We start from the raw sequence: 21,565 nt of genomic DNA, 5'->3' as shown, positions 1-21,565 counted from the left end.
CCAACTCCGTCCTTGGATTTCTTTATCGGCATAACTTCCCGGGGTTTGTCATGTTGCCTGGTGAGGGTTGGCTTACAGAGCTTGGATTGAGCCGGGAGCACTACTTGGCTGCCTCGGCCCCATCGGGTGAGATTATCGATGGTGTCTTGTGCGAGACGAGGGCAGATGTGGTGATCAGGAAGTTCTGGATAATTTCTCCTTTACACAATTAAAAATCTTCAACTAGCTAGTTATTAATTGTACTAATCAATATTCTCTCATTTGATTGCAGACATTCTACAGGTGTGAGGAGGGATACGAGGAGGACGCGGCAAATGTTATCGATAACGTCTGCAAGTGCCTAGTACAGAACTTACGGCACGAGGCTCGGGTGCAGGTTGTTCGAGACTACTACGCCTTGAGTGGTATCAAGAATACCAAGCCGGTGTGCCGCAAGAAGTTCCTAAGTAAGGAGTAGTGCATGAAGGTAATTCTTAAGGCCTTGTACTTACTTCCTTCATTTAGTAATTCATAGCCATAGCGCTCAAGTTTCTATTTGCTAACTTAGGCGCCTCCGAAATGGCGTGCGGATCGGATGGATTGTTGGGAGGTGTTAGTTAATGAGTGGTGCTCAAAATAATGGCTAGCCGTTCACAATGAGGCCAAGGAAAAACGTGCCCAAATGGAAGGTGTGCCACAACATCAAGGAAGCTCCAAGTTATTACAGTTCGGGCGGAACTGGGTATGTGGTTTGCTTCATGATTCATGCAATTAATTCATCATGCTATCTTGAGAATTACTAATTTACTTGTTTCTCTCTTTCAGGCACGCTACAATAAGGCGGATAAGGTGCCAAAGGTGTACGACATGTATGCCATGGCCCACACTGCCTCTTACAAGAAAGTCAAGGTATTCTCTCCATCTGACCTCGATGATCCAAACAACTTCACCAACATCTCCTCCCACGACAAGCTCGTGAAATATAGAGATCAGGGGAAGGCAAGGAAAGGGGAGGACTTTAACCCGAGCCAGGGTCCCATTAATCCAGAGCTGGTGATGATAGCTGGTGATGGGAGGTCCCATGGCTCGATAGGCATTGGAGATGGACTTATCCATTGTCCTAGCACTCTCCCGGAGATCAAGGCGCGCCAGTCGAGCTCCGCTCCTGAGATAAGTCCTCGTGAACGGCCAGTACAACTCGCCTTCAAGGTTAGTTATACGTACTCAGCTATGTTTCTCCATTACATTGTGTGCGCTTCCATCGATGATTACAAATGCTAACGAGGAGTGGTGTTGCAGGCTGCTATACAGAGTGAGAGACATAGAACGGAGAAACTTCTGGTGGACGCGGCGGAGAGGCAGCGGGAGTTGGAGGTGAGGGCACGTAATGACATGCAAGCTCCTTGTGGTATGTTTCCTCTGCAGATTAGCCAAAACATTCATGTAGTGCTTGTCTCATTACTAACTAGTATGACTGAGTCGTCAAAACCAAATGTGCAGTCTGTGTGCGAGAAGGCCGGTCAGACCACTCCGCCGATGCTAGAGATTGCTCCTGGGACCACGGTGAGTTTAATTTGAATGGACATTACTTGCTAGTCATAACATTTGAGTGTCATCATGCTAACAAGACATTGGAAATAATCTTTGGTGCAGCATAACTCCTACACCTCCATGATCACGGTAAGTTTCTCTAGTGTTTTGCTTAACAAATGCATAAAGACCTAGACATAGCTTTATTTTCTCCAATATGCTTACCATAATGACCTAGAGTTAGCTTCTTTTCCTCCAAAATGACTTAATAAGCTTACTGACCTCCAAAACCATCCATTTTAACTAAGTTAACTCTAAAACGATCTATACTTAGCTTTGTTTCCTCCAAAATGACCTAAGTGAGCTCTAATATGCTTAGTTAACTAGGTTTGCTAAATAATGACATGTACTTAGCTTACTTATGTCAAAAATGGCATAATTAGCTTAGTTAGCTCATAAACGATCCATTTTACCTAAGTTAGCTCTAAAATGACCCATTTTACCTTAGTTAGCTCATAAAAGATTCATTTTACCCAAGTTAGCTCTAAAATGACCCATTTTACCTAGGTTAGCTCTAAAATGACCCATTTTACCTAGGTTAGCTCTAAAATGACCCATTTTACCTAGGTTAGCTCCAAAATGACCCATCTTACCTAGGTTAGCTCTAAAATGATGCATTTTACCTAAGTTAGCTCATAAACGATCCATTTCACCTAGGTTAGCTCATAAATGATCCATTTCACCTAACTTAGCTCACAAACGATCCAATTTACCTGGGTTAGCTCCAAAATGACCCATCTTACCTAGGTTAGCTCTAAAATGATGCATTATGCCTAAGTTAGCTCATAAACGATACATTTCGCCTAGGTTAACTCATAAACGATCCAGTTCACCTAAGTTAGCTCACAAATGATCCATTTTGCCTAAATTAGCTCATAAACAATCCATTTCACCTAAGGTAGCTCATAAACGATCCATTTCACCTAGCTTAGCTTATAAATGATCCATTTCACCTTAGTTAGCGCATGAACTATCCATTTCGACTAAATTAGCGCATAAATGATCCATTTCACCTTAGATAGCTCATAAACGATCCATTTCAACTAAGTTAGCTCATAAATGATGCATTTCACCTAAGTTATCCATTTCACCTAAGTAGCTCATAAATGACATATACTTATTCTTCTAGTCACCTTTTTCTAACTTTCTTATTTGCCATTTTGCAGATTTCATTCACTTCACGGAAGCTAGCTTGCTATGATGGAGTGCTTGTTTTTTCTTTCATTCTCTTCTAGTATTCTTCTAGCTTGCTATGATGGAACTTGCTATCTTGATAAAACTTTGCATTGTAATATGTATGGATGGAACAATGTGTATGTGCAACTTGCTATGTATGAATGGATGGAACTATATATGTATGTACGATGAAACTTATGTGCTGGATATGTCATATGTTTGATGTTAAATAGCCCTGTGAAATATATATATATATATATGTCATATATATTTGTTGTGAAAATTTTTGGATTTAAAAAAATAGAAAAAGAGGCAATGCAGGCTCTTTGCCGTCTGCCACCGACGGCAGCGGGCTCTTTGCCGTCCGCCGCGGACGGCAAAGAAGCCACGTGGCAGCCACCTGTGCTTCCTGGGAGCTGACCCATTTGGTCAGTTTGCCTACAGTGGCGGATGGCAAAGCCTTTGCCTACAGTGGCAGATGGCAAAGGATCACCACATTTGCCTACAGTGGCCGACGGCAAAGCCTTGGTGGGCAGTGACGTCCAGATGACGTCATTTGGCGGACGGCAAAGGCCTGATCCTCTTTGCCATCAGCTGGCGGACGGCAAAGACTGCCGTTAGCCACCTAACGGACTAACAACGAATTTATTGCCGTCGGCTTTCTTTGTCGTTAGCCGCTGATGGCAAATGCCCCTTTGCCATCCACTTCAAAAAGCACATGACAAAGAAGCTCTTTACTGATCCTATCTTAGCCGGAGCCTTTTGCCGTCCGCGGCAGACGGCAAAGGCCTTTGCCATCCGACATCCGTGTCTTTGTCGTCTGCCTTGGCGGATGACAAAGTAGCTGATTCCTGTAGTGTACGTGACGGTCCTGAGACATCACAGATCAGGCAAAAACCCTCATGAGTGCCCATCCATGATCGATTTGAAATCCATCATGTATATCGCGTCATAATTTGACATCGTACCTTCCATGACGGTTTTTGGCTGTCATGGATTTGCCTTGGGCCCGCAAAGCCCAAACTAGGCCATGACGGAACAAACCGTCATGGACCAATGCGAGATAGGATTTTACTAGAATGACATGGCTAACTACGTGGACACTATTTTCGTCACAAAACCGTCACGGATTTAGGATCAATTTAAGTTTGGTCCCATCCATTTCTTTCAGCCCAATTTAGATCCAATACACTTCTAGCATAATGTGTTCCGCAAATAACGCCAATTTTTGACCAGGACAATATTTGTAAAGTACCATATGTTACACAAATCACTCAATATGCAATCTACAACCAAGCAGTTTATAATATCCTCCAAGGAATGATAATATACAACATATATTGACAAAGTATATCACATGGCAAGGATGAACTAGTCCAATCCAATTTACATCAACAAAACATATAAACTACTAAGGTTGCCACTCATGTTATTGTCGTCCACCCTCCTGACGGCAACTACAAGTCATGGCAGATTGTGATAGACAGCACCAAGTAGCCCGCTATGTCGGTGTACAAAAAGAGGGGTACACTTTTTGTACCCCTATAACTGTGCACGGGCAGTTTGAGCCGCGGGCACCACCACACCAAGCAAGGAAAGGGAGGTGAGCCAGGGTAAGACCGAAGCTCAAGAGAACTACGACGCCAAGGCCAAGACCACGAAGAGCAATGGGGACGAAGCGGACTCCCCCGGCAAGATCCTTGCCGGGAGACAGTTCTAGCAGCCCCGGCAAGACCCTTGCCGCGGCGACTCGTCCCGCGCCTATGGAGCGAATCACCCTTGAGTCCACTGCCCCCAAAGGGCAAGGATTCGGGAGACATCCCCGTGGCGGCATGCAGATCTTCGTGAAGACATTCAAGAATAGATACGCACTAAGCAGGCGACAACCCTTGGCGGGATCCCAGCCGAGGAAGACCACAAGGCCCCCGGCAAGCGCCTTGCCGGGGATGACAGCAGTCGCCTCGGCATGACCCTTGCCGGGGCACCGGCAAGACCCTTACCGAGGACACCTGCAGGGCCACCATCAGGTCCACGCCGACTAAACCTCCACCACCGCATGCACGCAGCTGCCAACCCAACCAGCTGGGCAGGCACCTGCGTGGTGGCATGCAGATCTTTGTGAAGACCCACCACTGCGCCACCTCAGCTGCCTGCCTACTTACGTGGCATCGCAGGCGTCGCTGGCCATGGCACGTGTCGACACAAGAAGGAGCGGCGACAGACGAGGCAGATCTCTCCCCCATCCCCGAGAAAGCGAGGACACCTAAGCAAGACGCATTAAATGCACCTTGTCATGTAATGCGAGGGATAACCTCGCATCACTGTTCCCTTTCCACCTCCTGTGTGCCACTGTGGCAACCCCTTTTTCTATAAAAGGAGGCCCGAGGGGACCAGGAGAAGGATTCGGCCTTTTGGAGCTCCTCACGCCCCATAGCTAGCTCAAGAACACAAATATACAATCCACCAAAGAAAGAGTAAGGTTTTACGCATCCTTGCGGCCCGAACCTGGATAAACGAACCGTGTGCTACCTGTTAGATCCGCTCTTCTCACAACCCCGCGCCCCGCCAACCGTAGTAGGGATTCTCGTGATCCCATAGGTGTCGTTCCGCACCGACATCTCTGGCGCGCCAGGTATAGGGGCGCAGTTGTGAGAATCGGCTCTAGCAATCAGCCCAGCACTCCTTCGTCTTCGTGGCTCTTGGAGAGGGAAGGAAGCCGGAAGATCAGCGCTCGAGCTTCTACAAACAGAAGCTAAGTTGCACTGAACCCTTATTTGTTCTATCCTTTTTATATGAGGTTATTCCCCCCGGAGATGTCACGCCTTTGTATGAGAAACCTGCATGCCAGGGGGCTCTCCCATGATCGGCAACGCCCTTGCCCTATTTCGAGTCCGCTCAACAGCTCAAGCGGCTGCGTCGACAATGGCAGAGTAGCCATCTGCGACCAACAACGCTCTCGATTCTGACTCAAGTCAAGCTCGACAGTTCGAGCGGCCGCGTTCGGAATGGAAAGGTGGCTCGTCCGGCAGCACGCATACCCAGCAGGCCCATGGGGATCCGTCCCCAAAACGCCGCTAGGGGTTCCGCGCCGGCGAGCCTACCCAATCAGCGTAGGGCGCGCATACAAAGAGGAATTGAACGGGGAAATAACGTGCATGAAATTAAAAGTACTGCAAAGTTATATTACATCACATCATTGCTGCGGTTCCAACTAAAGATGAAATTTGTCTTGGTCGTGAACCTACAGTGGCGGTGAAGAACGGGATGCCTAATCCCGGTGCTGGCCTTCCACCCTCTTGATTTCGTCGATGCTGCTGATAACGGTCTTGATGCGCTCCTTGAGCACCGTGAGGTCAACACCCTCCGGCAAGCTATACATCACGGCACCGAAGTCGAGGTCGGGATTCCAGTACGCCATCTTGGTGAGGACCTTGGTCATGACCCCCCGGCAAAGTCGCCGGGCTTCCCCAGCCAACGTGGCCGCTCGGTTGGAGTGAATATAAGCCAAGGCTCCGAGGACGCCCTTGAAGAACAGGGTCAGCTTGGTGTTGACGGTCCCGCTGCGCTCAAGGGCGTACCTCACGTTTGGCATCCCCATGGTGGCCAACTGCGAGGTGACCCTGCCGGCGACCTCCTCCAGACGGCTGACCCATCTGTTCTCGCCCGCCACATAATCCTGGTGGGAGGCGGCCTCGTTTGCCCGCAGCTGCTTCTCCTCCTCCAGACTCCTGGTCAAGGTCTCCTCCTGAGCCCTGCTCTCCGACAACATCTTCTTGAGATCCTCCAGCTTCAGCTTGAGATATCTAACAGAGTTTTGCGCTTCGGAGAGCTCCCCAGCCCTCCTGATGACCGCTCCTTGCGCCTCCACCAAGGCGCTGTTGAGCATGCTCTTCTTGTTGGACAGCTTGAGGGCCTGCTCCTTCAGTTCGTCCTGCGCCACCTCCAACACCCTTACTTTGCCGGCATGGGCCAGAGCCTGGGCATCGAGTGCCTCCTTGTGCCTCTGCTCCAGCTCGCGAGTCCACCGCGCGACAAGGGCCTCGAGCTCCTCATCCTTGCCAGGAGCGCTGCGGCAAGCTTCGCCTCACGCGCGGTGAGGTCCACTTCCTGGGAATCTAGTGCGGCTTGATGCTGGTTCCGTAAGGCCTCGGCCGCGGCAGCCAAGTTCACCGCCTATTCCTGGGCCTTCTCGATGTCAGCCATCTTCATGGTGAGCTCGACATTGCGCTTGGCCAATTCCTCCTGAAGGGCCCTCTGCTCCTCGCGACTCTGGTGGAACCAGGTCTGCGTCTCAGCAACGCGCGCCTTGAAATCCACCTCCGCCTGGTCCACCGTTGCCGTCCTGGACTTAACCTTGTCCAGACGGACACGGTAGAGTGCCTGGAGTTTTCGGAAGTTGGCCCCCATAGAGCGGAAAAGCTGCTCTTTTGGAGAACCATCACCGCCAACGCCCGGCTCACCGACAACCTCAAGCCCGATGGCGGCAAGCACCTCGCCGTCAAAGACTTCCCCTTCGGCGGGCTCCCGGGAACTTGACGCCCCTGGGAGATGGATGAAAATATCATCGCCCACATTCAGATACCTGCCGGGGACCGAGGTTGAGTAGGAGGGAGGTTGATCATCAGCCACCTCTTCCTCGGCAGTGGCCTTGCCGGCTTCCCCAGCAGGCCCACCGTTGGCGCCCTCGGCAGAAGCGTCGTCGGTCGCTTTGGCGGCCCCCGCAGCGGTGTCCTCGGCGGCATCCTTGGCGGCCTCATCAGCGGCGAACTTGTCAGCATCCCTGGAGTCCTCCTCAGCAATGTTCCCAACCACAGTATCCATGTCCTCCATACCTGTTGAAGGAGGGCCTGGGTAGTAATGGGAGCATTGAAGCCAAGAAAAACAATAAGAGAAAAACAGAGACGGAGGGCAGGCGACTCACCAGTGCCAAGCTGTGAAGCAGAAGTCCCCTCCCAGCCAGCATCCGGCGCCATGGCAGAGTCACCAGCGCCCAAGTTCCCCTCTTCCTCCATGGGTGTGGGCTCCATGCTTGATGCCCTTGCCGGGGACGCCCCTCGCGGCGGCATAGTCGATGGGGGTGGTGTGTTGGGGGTAGCCCTCTGCGGCTCCTCCTGCTGCCGCTCCCCTCCTGCAAACCTGGCAAAGTCAACACCATATCATTGAACCCCTACCACATGTCGAGTAAGAGGAGGGTGACAAACTTACGCTGGGGGCTGCGCCGAGGGCTGCTGTCCGGGCTGCTCAACACCATCAGTGGCGTCTTTGAAACCCCAGCCGGGGGCTGACTGCTCGCCGAGACCTTCGCCCTCTTCACCCTCTGGGCCAACGTCTCTGCATCCCTGCAAAAGCAAAAACGGATCAAGATAAGTGACTTGATTCAGGGGAATGGAAATGGCAGTAAGGGACGGAGTACTTACTCGTCATCTATCTCCTCTTCCTCCGCCACTTTCCTTTTCCTCTTCGGGCTGAGAGGCCCGAGATCAAAAGTGACCTCCGCGTCAACATCTGAGTCGACATCTGCCGGAGGAGGCGAAGACGGCGGGGTTTGTGCGTGCCCAGATGAGGAAGGGGTTGTTGTCTTCTTCTTCTCAGCGGCCTTCGTCAGCCTCTTGGCTGCCGTGGCCCTCATGTGGCGCCCAGACCCCTCCAGGGTCAATTGAGGCCGCGTAGCCCAGCCGGGCCGAACCAGCTCGCCGGAGTCAGCCCGCCGCAGGACTCGCCCTCTTCCCCTGGTTGGTGTCGAGCCTGCCGCCACGTCCTCCTCCGACGACAACTCGTCGGCCGCGTCTTCGACAAGCGGATCTCCAGTGTCGGTGCTGCTGACCTCCCCGGAGGCCGCCGCCCACCGGGTGAGCTTCTCTTCCTCCGCAGCCGTTGCGGCCTTGTCCTCCACACCCCCGGCGCTGCCGGCCTCCATGGCAAGCTGTGCCTCCCTCGCCCTAGTGGCGATGTAGTCCAGCTCTGCCTGGGTGGTGTCCATGAGAAGCCACCACTCGGCGTCAACATTGACATACACCTCGATCAGGGTGTCAAAGAATTAATGCACATCCGCGTCCTTCGGCTCCTCCCGGCTCGGGACAGGGCCGTGCGCATTACAGTCCGGCATCATGGTGATGATCTTGGACCGACGCGAATTGTTTCACAACGGGACCACCCCTGCTGGCAGCTTGAAAAACGGCCCCTTGAGGGCCTTGCCAACCTTTGCGGCAGCCCTCCCAGCCTTGCCGGTCCGCTCGACCTCTCCATCGCGACCCACATCAAGCTGGAAAAGCCGCTAGCAGAAGTGGGCATGCGCCAACACTGTGAAGTTGTGATCGAGGCCGGGGCCGAGTCGCATAATGTCAGCCGGATTCATAAAGAGCCAAGCTGGCCTCCCCTTGTTGTGCAACGGGGCAATCTGGCGACGAATGAAGTCCTCCCCGATCATCTCAAGGGTGAGTCCAGCCCGGGTGAGCCGGAGAATCCTGGTGGTGGCGACAGTGAGCCTCCCGTCTGCGGCGTCGACATCGCTCCAATCGCTGCCACGGACCGGCGGCACTCGGCGGACCTTGCAGAATCCCAGCAGGTTTTCATCCTCAATCCAGCACCACCGGCCATGCCATTCCTCCCAACTCTCCTTCACGGCACCGTCCGGGTACGCCCCCTTGGATCTTGGAATCCAGGTGACGCAACCAGAGACGGCACCTCCCGGCTGGATCCGAGGGAAGAAGTAATGGCGAAAGAGCACCGTGTTGGGCTGCACCCCGGCAAAGCCTTCGCAAAGATGCGCCAAGAAAGCCATGCATGCCACCGCATTCAGAGTAAAATCCAAGAGGCAAAAGCCGAAGGTGTGCATAATGTCGCAGAAGAAATCGGAGAAAGGGGGCATAACCCGCAAGAAAGATAATCGACGAAAAAGGGATACCGATTTGGAGCAGGATCGGCGCAAGCAGCAGGGATGACGCGCGTCACCGGGTGTCCCGAATTATCGCCCCCGCCTTCGCTCCCCATAGGGGCTGAAGGAGGCCTGGAGCTCTTGAACATCAACCGTCGAGGGGAAGAAAAAGGCGGACTTCGTCCAGTCCCCCGACAGCACGCTCTCCGGCGGCTCCACAGTCCCAGCGCCCTTAGCCATCCCCTTGCCCTTGACGGATTTGGGCGCCATGGCGACCAAGAAGTTTAGAGGGCTGAGGAAGGGGGATGGCGAAGCAACGATGATGGGCGATGGCGGAAGCTTAGGAAGGAAGGAAGAGAGGAAATGGCGGCTCTGAGATTGGAAAAGGCACGAGGAAAGAGGAGAAAGTGAGCAGCGCGCCCGCGGTTATTCCTTTTTTATGCGGGAAAACACGGGCCGCCTCCTTTCACATTAACTATGGTGTGACGCATGCCCGCGGGAACCAACCCCACGCATGCCACCCACGTCACACGCACCTCCCCACGCCGCGCCACGCGCGGGAATCGTGGAAAGCGCAGCGCGCGAAGAATCTTACCACGGTAAAAACCGCCCCGCCTGCCCGTGCACCGTTTTTGGGCCTAGCCCAAACAACGCGTTGTGCTTATGTGTGGACCAGGCCCGGGGGCTCCTGTCAGTGTACAAAATGAGGGGTACACTTTTTGTACCCCTATAACTGTGCACGGGCAGTCTGAGCCGCGGGCAACACCACACCAAGCAAGGCAAGGGAGGTGAGCCAAGGTAAGATCGAAGCTCAAGAGAATTACGATGCCAAGGCCAAGACCACGAAGAGCAAAGGGGACGAAGCGGACTCCCCCGGCAAAATCCTTGCCGGGAGACAGTTCTAGCAGCCCCGGCAAGACCCTTGCCGCGGCTACTCGTCCCGCGCCTACGGAGCGAATCACCCTTGAGTCCACTGCCCCCAAAGGGCAAGGATTCGGGAGACATCCCCGTGGCGGCATGCAGATCTTCATGAAGACATTCAAGATCAGATACGTACTAAGGAGGCGACAACCCTTGGTGGGATCCCAGCCGAGGAAGACCACAAGGTCCATGACAGCAGGCGCCTCGGCAAGACCCTTGCCGGGGCCCCGCCAAGACCCTTACCGAGGACACCTGCAGGGCCACCATCAGGCCCACGCCGACTAAACCTCCACCACCGCATGCATGCAGCTGCCGACCCAACCAGCTGGGCAAGCACCTGCGTGGCGGCATGCAGATCTTCGTGAAGACCCACCACTGCGCCACCTCAGTTGCCTGCCTACTTACATGGCATCGCAGGCGTCGCTGGCCAGGGCGCGTGTCAACACAAGAAGGAGCGGAGACGGATGAGGCAGATCTCTCCCCCGTCCCGATAAAGCAAGGACACCTAAGCAAGACGCATTAAATGCGCCTTGTCATGTAATGCGAGGGATAACCTCGCATCACTGTTCCATTTCCACCTCCTGTGTGCCATTGTGGCAACCCCTTTTTCTATAAAAGGAGGGCCGAGGCGACCAGGAGAAGGATTTGGCTTTTTGGAGCTCCTCACGCCCCATAGCTAGATCAAGAACGCAAATATACAATCCACCAAAGCAGGAGTAGGGTTTTACGCATCCTTGTGGCCCGAACCTGGATAAACGAACTGTGTGCTACCTGTTAGATCCACTCTTCTCACAACCCCGCGCCCCGCCAACCATAGTAGGGATTGTTGTGATCCCATAGGTGTCGTTCCGCACCGACACGCTACCCGATCAAACCTATCATATTTGCAACAACATTAGACATTTGTACGTATGAATAGATAGTAGAAGAAGAAACTTAAAAAAAATTACACGCTTTCCAAAATCCTTAAATTTTATTAAGCGTACTAATGAGAATAACAAGGTATCTAGTATAAAACAACAATAATAGCAGCAGCACTTGAGGCCATACAAATGTGGATAACAAAGTACCCTGCTGATAGAAAATGCATTGCAGAAGTCAAGTTACTATAGCAGCAGCACTCAAGGCCATACAAATGAGGAAAACAATGTACCCTGCTGATAGAACATACATTGTAGAAGTCAAGTTACTATAGCAGCAGCGGTTGAGGCAATATAAATCATCCAAAAATGACATCAATAACAATCAATATCCATGATGCGGAGCCACTGCTCATCGACCTGGCTGGTGTAAGCTTCTAACGTTCATGTCTCAACAAGTTTACACATGAAACTAAATATTTATCAAGGCACCGACAATAGTGAACAACATTTGCTTGCCAAGTGATCTCCGAATGACATGCAAAATAACTATGAGCCATGGACACTAATAGATCTATAGAAGTGGCAAATGGTTCTGTTAAGAGATATTGAGATAGTGGTTAGAATGTATAGGATTACTTTGGTTCGAGTGAATGAGATGATAAATTTAACCACCAAGATCCATGGGACACAAACACATTAGTTGAAAATCACACCATGCGCAACTCTGAACTAGATCAACTAAATAGGTGTTGTTCACTAGTAGTTGAGCTGGGGAATGAAAATAATGGAGAAAACATAGGAGTGGCAGTGGAGAACTAACCCTTTGTTGATCATAGTTTAGATCCCAATAGCCACCGCGATTACCCTTTCAAGGTATATTTTGCGACTGTTACGGAGTTACCTAGACCTGCATCCCGAAAAACAAGATATCATAATCAGACAATTAGAGTGTTAAGTGATCGAAACAAAAAGAGAGGAATAACATCAAGAAAAAAAGATTTAGGATAACTTGTCACGAGCACTATTGAGGAGGGCGAGCTAGTGATAGAGCAAAGGAGTTGAAGAAACAATGCGTTGTGTCACTGTGCTGGCAAGTGCTAGCTCGGTGTGTGCCTCCAGGTTGAGAGAGAGTGAGCGAACATGTGGCCTTGGCACTAGTACTAGTAGGTGCACAAATAATAGTAGTAGTACTCTAAATTGACTCACTAATACATGTGCTTAAAATACAAAGTAACAGGTTTAAACCTATGTATTCTTACTGTAGGACTGCCACAATGTAATAATTTAATTTTCTTCTTAGGTTCAGATTAAATTTATTTCTGGAATACATATTCACCGGGCCGCAGGAGACAAGGGCAGAAAAATAAAAATGCCTTGGGTGAAAACTCTAAACAGAACATGTTGACATGTTAATACAGTAACAGAAATCATGTCTCCAAGACCTAGGGAAAAATGTAAACTAAATTATATCTTGATAGAAGGCCACATACCACAGTGCATCAGTCTGTCTCTGCTTTTTACCCTGCTGTTTGTCTCTACTTGGTACCCTGCAATGTACAAGATACAGAAAAAAATTAGTGTTACTGATTCAGAGAGGAAGCGCACACACACAACACCCCGGCTGCTGCACCAGAGCCCTCCATAGCTGTTTCCGACACCTTGTCAGCACACATACACAACACACCCTTATAGTTAGAGAGGGCAGTAGCTATGCTAGGTAATCAACACTGACAGCGTTGGACCTTTGTTATGAATATGTATAGGTATATAGCGATTGAAAAAAACTCATCAATAAGATTGTAACTTTGTATATCACTCCCTGCCTCCCTCCCTCAGATACATCCACTGGCCGAGCCTCTTGGACGCCAAACGGGGGCATGACCTGCCCCCTTCCAAAACTGTAATTTTTTACTCCCACGTATATTAAGTGTTTTGGTCCAGCCTATAAGTGAATGATTCCCCTGCCAATTCAATTAATATATATGTTGTTCTAGAGCATTAGATTGATTAAATGGAAGGATATATACGCACTCTGTACCTATAAGCTAGCTAGCTAGCTACAAGTAGGTTGATTGATTGTTTTATGAGCAGCTTCCTGCTTGCTGCTGCATCTGCACGGGATGTTTGCTTGCAACTTCATTAGATAGACTCGCCGGGTTCTTGCTGCATCTGGTGGCATTAGATTGATATGTCGGTTGCTTGCTGCTGAATATGCACGGCATGACTTGTGTTGTTGAGCACAACTACCAAGATGACAAATCGACAACTACATATAAGTCAAACCATCAAATGAGAGAAAGAGCAAGTTATGTTCATGTGATTTGCATATGTTTTCATGCATATTTTGCATTCGGTTTAAAAATTGCCCCCTGCCCTCTGATCTCTTGTCATGCTCCGCCACTGGATAAATCAGCGATTGCAAAAAAGGCCATCAATCGGACGAGTTAGCGACACAGTCTGAACCCAAAGACAGCATACAGAGTAGTGGGTGAATCAAGCTCAAGCGCAAATTTGCTGCTGGAACTGTTGTCAACATAGAGAGAATGAATTCATAAGGTTACTCACTACAAGTATAATGGAAAATTACCTACAACTGCTAAGATTTCATCCTGAAACATACTGCTCATCGACAAGATGCTCCTTGAATGCTAAGTACGCAGAAACTGTTCATGAATTGTGGGGCTCTCAAACACTTCTTGCACGCACGCATCGGGGATCAGACCAAATCATGAGAGGCAGGTCGACGGACATCAGGGATGGGGTTATTGTGATCTTGGTCGGACGGGGGGCTAACCTTGGTGGAGAAGAGGTGTCACCAACGGCGGCCTAGGAGTTGGTCGCCCGCTGCTAGACTTTGGACAGCGACACCACCGTGCAGCCCACAAGGTGGGCGTGACGGTGGGCGGTGTGGACGGAGAGGAGCTAACGGAGACGTGATGTGTGGTCGGAGAGGAGCCGCCAGAGATGTGCAGTGTTGGACATGATGCCGCAGCCAAAACCCTAGCCATGGCTAGGGGTCACAGGTGAGCGCCGGAGAGGAATGGATGTGTTGCGTGAGGGGTGGATGGGCGGGGTATGCGGCGGATCTGGTAGTGGCTTGAGCTGCGAGGTGAGGGGAAGGGAGGGGGGGGAAGCAGCGAGCTGTGGGAGGAAGAAAGCGAAGAGGTGGTGGGTGGCGGCGTGCTGTCGGAGATGAGGGAGGGGGCTGCGGATGAAGAGAGGAGGGGACGAGGAGGAGCATTTAGGGTTAGCATTTTATACGGGAACAGTTATGCAGGCTTGAGTGGGCTTTGAGCGGGCTTGCGGGGCTGTACCAAGCCATTCATGACAGATTTTGAAAATGTCATGAGAAATCCGTCATGGATTCACAGATTTCTTGTAGCGGAATTATTAGCACGAACACTAACCCTAGTTGGATAAGTAGCAAAAATCATTTATACAGATGAAACAACTTATCACTTATCACTTGTACCATTCAAACAATGAATATACTACATGGATCTAACGAAACTTACTCATATTTGAAGGATTGGGAGAACAAAACCATAGGATTTCTATTCCAAAAAGGGGGAGGCATGAGTAACTAGAGAAACCATATGATCTATTGCACACTTAAATGGGCATCGATGACTAACCAGCTGTCCGTCGTCGTTGGAGTTGTCGTCGGACTGGTCGTCGGAGTCGTTGACGGGGTCGTCACCAGAGTCGGTGTGGAACTCCGCCTCCGGCTATGGAAGCTCGACGCCATCGACGATGTTAGGGTGCAGCGATAACTCGCCAGCGGTGACGGCAACCTCTGTCTCCATCTCCATGTCGTGCTTCGGTGCTTTAGCAGCCCCGGCGTCGCCACTCCCTCCGATGGGGCGCTTCGGCGGCATCCTAATACACTGACGACTTTGAGGACTGAGAGCGGCGTCGAGGATACAAGCGGAGAGAGAGGATTGTGTGTATGGCGAGGATGGGGGGTGTGGCCGCTCAGGCACACCATTAATATGGAGTAGTGGGAGTTGTGGGAGAGAGGAGGGTGGTGGTCAAACTGATGGCTCGCCTCCCGGTGAGCCTGCGCACCGGACTGCTGGCATGCCTACCAAAGTTTCACACAGCTACTCGCACGCCTCCCGATGACACTATGCAATGAGCATGCCTCCGTCAATTCACACATCTGCACGCACGCCTCCCGGTCTACCTGCGCGGAGGACTGCTCGCATGCATCCCGTCAACTCACGCCTGCTCACACGGCATAAGTGTCGCGTGGCGGCACGTATATTGTTTTTCTATTTGGATGATTAATGCTGCTGTTTTATTGCTTAACCAAAGCATGGCACGTATCCATTGTTGGTCTAACACTCACGGTTTGAATAAATAATCCATTTGGGATATTGGTTCCCAATTATTATTATCTCCTGATTGTAATTAGATAAAGATTACATCAAAACTGGTCTCAAATTTGAGAAAAAATAGTACAATGCCACTTTGTATTGGTGTCCATATGACAACATGATAAGTTTCATGAACTTCAAATAAGTTTTGGATGTACCAGAATTTAAAAATCAAGATTCTCAATGTTTGAAATTTGTTGCACGAGGAGTAAACATGCACCGAGTGAGACAAATGTGTTTTTGCAATCCATTTAGGTGCACTATCACGTGTTCATGTAGCTCAAATTTCATTTTTGCACATTATACCCGTAGAAAATCAATCAATTAATGTACTAAGACGTCTTAATGATCTCTATGATTTTTTCAAAATTAAAACGTCCCTCCTTTGGTAACATATGTTCACCGTGGGATAATTAATTTAACATGCATCGTAGTTGCGGTGGATTCGCGGTGTGTGTGTGTGTGTGTGGGTGGGTGTTTGCATCTGGGGGTGGCGGGTGGCTCACAGTACACTACGAGTTGTGAGCCACTATGTGGGTTGGCCGTTTCGTTAGGCAAGTCGGTGCCACATCAAATTCGTGAATTCATTATTTAAAACATTACACAACCCTTTCATACATACATGTTTTGGCCACATGCAGTCGATGGTTGTCCTACACGACACTCGATACTCGCGTGTGACACTTCCTGTGGGCTCGCAAGGTCGTCGTCCATCACTTTCACGAATAGCCAGCAGTGAGGTTAATTTGACCAGCAAGGTAGAATCTTTTTTGTTTGTGTTATGGTGGTATATAGTACGCGTCGAAGAGGTGGGATGGGACTAGCATATATACTATACGTACGCATCCGTGAACAAGTACACCTCACTCAGTGTCGGGACTTTTTAGTTTCCGAGGCACGTGCCACATGAAAATTGTGAAATTGGCTATTCAAATATCACAAAACACCTCTTTGGGCCACATGCATGCACGCGGTGGTTATCCTAGCTAGGACACTCACACGTGATGCTTCCATCTATGGGCCCATGAGGCCATTTTCAATGCATGCATGCATCACTTTGACCAAATCGAGAGAGGTTAATTAATTTCACCATCGATGAGGATTCTTTTGGGTTGTACATATTATGGCATGAGCATATAGTATGCGGTGAAGAGGGGGGAAAGGGACCATCATATGTAGTATGCTTCATGAACCTCGCTCTGTGTGGGTGCATGGTTTAAGGGTTTTTGATGCATGTGGCACATCAAAGTTGCGCATTTTGGGTATTCAACATATATATGTTTGGCCCACATGCAAAGCGGTGGTGGTTGTCCTCTGGCACCCACTTAAGCAGTTATCAGCGATATCGATGCTTTCCATATATGGGCCCTCTTGGTCCATCACTACTTTTTGCCTGACAACAAGAGAGGTTAATTTGACTTAGGAGGGGATTATTATTTTACCTTGTAATATGGTATATATATGGGTCATGCTCTGGGATGACATGCATGATACAGTTTGAGCACACACACATGCATTTGTACGCATGAATCCCTCCCATCGAGTCGAAGTGGCTAGTACAACGACAAGTCATGAACCGATCTCGCTCTGTGTGGGAAGCTAGTGTACAATTTTTGACACACGCGCCATGTCAATGTTGTGAAATGGTATTCAAACATGCATGTACGCATCAGCTCCATACATATGCATGTAGTGGTTGCCTTCGAATGATACACTCCCTCGCATGGTTATCGGGGACAAGCATATATATTCATGGGCCTGTGTTGACATCCTTGATCACCTTGACTGACAACATGATAGGTTACCAAGGAGGATTCTTCATTTGGTTCGGGTTATCGTAGTATAGTTCATGGTGAGATTCAGACCTAATTAAGTTTGAGCGCATATACTATGCACACATGCATGAATCCCCATGTTGGCTTGAAGTGTGGTGTAACATACATATGTATCGTCAAGCTAACCCTCACTCGGTGTGGGGATTTCTGGTTCGAAATCACGGTGCCACATCAAAGTTGTTCCATTCTTACTAAAAAACACACCTCTCCATACATATGTTTGGGCCACACGTATGCAGTGGTTGTCTTCGGGGACTAGCTACTTGCATGATTATTGGTGAGCTAGCCCATCTTCGGGGTCGCATGGAGGGCCATCACTTTGACCAACAACACGAGAGAGGTTGTACGACCAAGGTGGATTATTCTTGGTCCGTTTTATGATCCATCTTGGTGAGATATGCCTCTCTGGCCTGCCGACTGAAAGTGTGTCTATGGGGGGGCTGCTAAGTACTTCGCACTTTGCTAGGTGAACCTCGGTTGGGGGGCATCCACTCAAAGCTTAGGATTCCCTTAGTGGCGACACAAGGAGGGCTGTTAGCTACTTTGCACTTTGCCTAGGTGAACCTCGGTTGGGTGGGCATGCATTCATAGCTTAGGATTCCCTTTGTGCCGACAAGAGGGAGGGGGCTACTAGCTACTTCACACTTTGCTAGGTGAATCTCGGTTGGGGGGATGCATTCATAGCTTAGGATTCCCTTCGTGCCGACACGAGGAAGGGGGGCTGCTAGCTACTTCGAACTTTGCTACGTGAACCTCGGTTGGGAGGAGGGGGCATACATTCATAGATTAGGATTCTCTTCATGCCGACACGAGGGGGGTGTGGTCAAGCAATACCGTTCGCTTTGTGAGATAGGTGCCACATCGAAGTTGCATTTGGTATTCGAAAATCAAACCACCCTTTTCAGACATAAATTTGGTCCACATGCAAGTGTGTTCGTGTTCTGACCCTCTCCCGCATATTTTTTCGCCAAATTTATGAACATTACACAAGTCGGATGATGCAATAGACACGGTTCACTCAAACTAACCATGCGCATTGGGCTCTAAGAGGCTTCCCCTCTAAAAAATATCTACCCGCCTGCATCTTTTTTCTGTTTGATAACACACGGTTATTGTGTTTCGACCATGTGTGATGTTTCTTGTTCCCAATCCCACCTACATACCTCGAAAATATATTCCCGGCTCGAGGGTTTTTCTGTTTCATAACACAGGGTTGTTGACCATGTGCGATGCACCATCATCAAAGTTTTCAATAGCCCCGGCATTTCACTCTCGTGTTTGACTCCTGCGTAGTAAAATTTTCAGTTCCCGTGCCATTTCCTCAAACACCCCCCTCCACACACACACCGAAACCTCCCCGGGCATGTGCACACACACACACCCCCTCCCACGCTCGAAACCCTAGCAAGGTCCCCGCCGCTGCCGCAAGGCCTTGATTGTAAGCATCTGCCGGTTTGCCCGTGCAGCTTACCCACCGATCTCCATACCCAGGTTGCCCTGAGTTTCTTAGATGATGCCTGCCAAACGCCCCTTCCCCACAGATCCCCATCGCCATCCCCATCCCCCACTCTAGAGCTTCGCAACCTAAGCCCGGCTACGCTTCCCATGGAGCTCGTAGAGAAACTGGACCAAAAGAGGTGTATCGCGGTCTCCTCACCAAACGTCACCGAGGAAGCTGACGACCAGTACTAGCGGCAGGCACTCAAGTAGCGGGCTAGAGTATGCAGGCATGTCTCGGCCGCCGGCTACGACATCGAGGTCATCGAAAGTGACGGCCTGAGGAGGACTATGTCACAGGTTAAATGGCCCACCCCCAACCCCTTAGGTTCAACCGCCATCGATCTCATCCATGGCCCCGCCGCTGATCTCCTCTGGCTCACTGTCAACAATTTGCCTTCCTACATCGCCATCGAGCCCCTTTTGTTATTTCTGAAGGACACATTCTACGACGCTGGCTTGGGATCCACAGCTTCCAAGTCAGACCTCGTCGACGGCGACCACGAAGAGGGCACCCTCTCTGGCTCTTCCAAGTGGAAAGAGCCCATCTGCTCTTCCAAGGGGAAAGCACATGTCTGCGACATCAGGGAGGGCACCCTACAGCCGTGCTCTTCCAAGGGGAAGGAGCCCAGCTGTGATACGTCTCCAACGTATCTATAATTTTTGATTGCTCCATGCTATATTATCTACTGTTTTGGACTATATTGGGCTTTATTTTCCACTTTTATATTATTTTTGGGACTAACCTATTAACCGGAGGCCCAGCCCAGAATTGCTATTTTTTTTTGCCTATTTTAGGGTTTCGAAGAAAAGGAATATCAAATAGAGTCCAAATGGAATTAAACCTTCAGAAACGTGATTTTCTCATCAGATAAGCTCCAAGAGACTTGGACCCTCCGTCAAGAAAGCCACGAGGCGGTCACGAGGGTGGAGGGCGCGCCCCCTGCCTCATGGGCCCCTCGAAGCTCCACCGTCGTACTTCTTCCTCCTATATATATATATATGTCCACGTACCCCCAAACGATCGGGGACAGAGCCAAAAACCTAATTCCACCGCCGCAACTTTCTGTATCCACGAGATCCCATCTTTGGGCTTGTTCCGGAGCTCCGCCGGATGGGGCATCGATCACGGAGGGCTTCTATATCATCATCCAAGCCTCTCCGATGAAGTGTGAGTAGTTTACTTCAAACCTACGGGTCCATAGTTAGTAGCTAGATGGCTTCCTCTCTCTTTTTGGATCTCAATATAATGTTCTCCCCCTCTCTTGTGGAGATCTATTCGATGTAATCTTCTTTTTGCGGTATGTTTGTTGAGACCGATGAATTGTGGGTTTATGATCAAGTCTATCTATGAATAATATTTGAATCTTCTTTGAATTTTTTTATGTATGATTGGTTATCTTTGCAAGTCTCTTTGAATTATCAGTTTGGTTTGGCCTACTAGATTGGTTGTTCTTGCCATGGGAGAAGTGCTTAGCTTTGGGTTCAATCTTGCGTTGTCCTTTCCCAGTGACAGAAGGGGAAGCAAGGCACATATTGTATCATTGCCATCGAGGATAACAAGATGGGTTTTTTATCATATTGCATGAAACTATCCCTCTACATCATGTCATCTTGCTTAAGGCATTACTCTGTTTTTAACTTAATACTCTAGATGCATGCTGGATAGTGGTCGATGAGTGGAGTAATAGTAGTAGATGCAGAATCGTTTCGGTCTACTTGTCTCGGACGTGATGCCTATATACATGATCATACCTAGATATTCTCATAACTATGCTCAATTCTGTCAATTGCTCAACAGTAATTTGTTCACCCACCGTAGAATACTTATGCTCTTGAGAGAAGCCACTAGTGAAACCTATGGTCCCCGGGTCTCTTTCTCATCATATCAATCTCCATCACTTTGTTATTGCTTTGTTTTTACTTTGCTTTTACTTTTTACTTTGCATCTCTATATCAAAAATACCAAACATATTATTTATCATCTCTATCAGATCTCACTTACGTAAGTGACCGTGAAGGGATTGACAACCCCTAAGCGCGTTGGTTGCTTTGAGCTATTGTTTTTGTGTAGGTACGAGGGACTTGTGCGTAGCCTCCTACTGCATTGATACCTTGGTTCTCAAAAACAGAGGGAAATACTTACGCTACTTTGCTGCATCATCCTCTCCTCTTCGGGGAAATCCAACGCAGTGCTCAAGAGGTAGCAAGAAGAATTTCTGGTGCTGTTGCCGGGGAGTCTGCGCAAAAGTCAACATACCAAGTACCCATCACAATCCCTATCTCCCGCATTACATTATTTGCCATTTGCCTCTCGTTTTCCTCTCGCCCACTTCACCCTTGCCGTTTTATTCGCCCTCTCTCTCTCTATCCTCCCTCTCTCTCTATTTGCCTTTTTGCCCGTTTGCTTTTTGTTTGCTCGTATGTTGGATTGCTTGTTTGTCGCGATGG

This window comes from Triticum urartu, chromosome 1, assembly GCF_003073215.2.
Source record: "Triticum urartu cultivar G1812 chromosome 1, Tu2.1, whole genome shotgun sequence".
NCBI classification, from domain to species: domain Eukaryota; kingdom Viridiplantae; phylum Streptophyta; class Magnoliopsida; order Poales; family Poaceae; genus Triticum; species Triticum urartu.
This window is presented reverse-complemented; position numbering follows the sequence as displayed.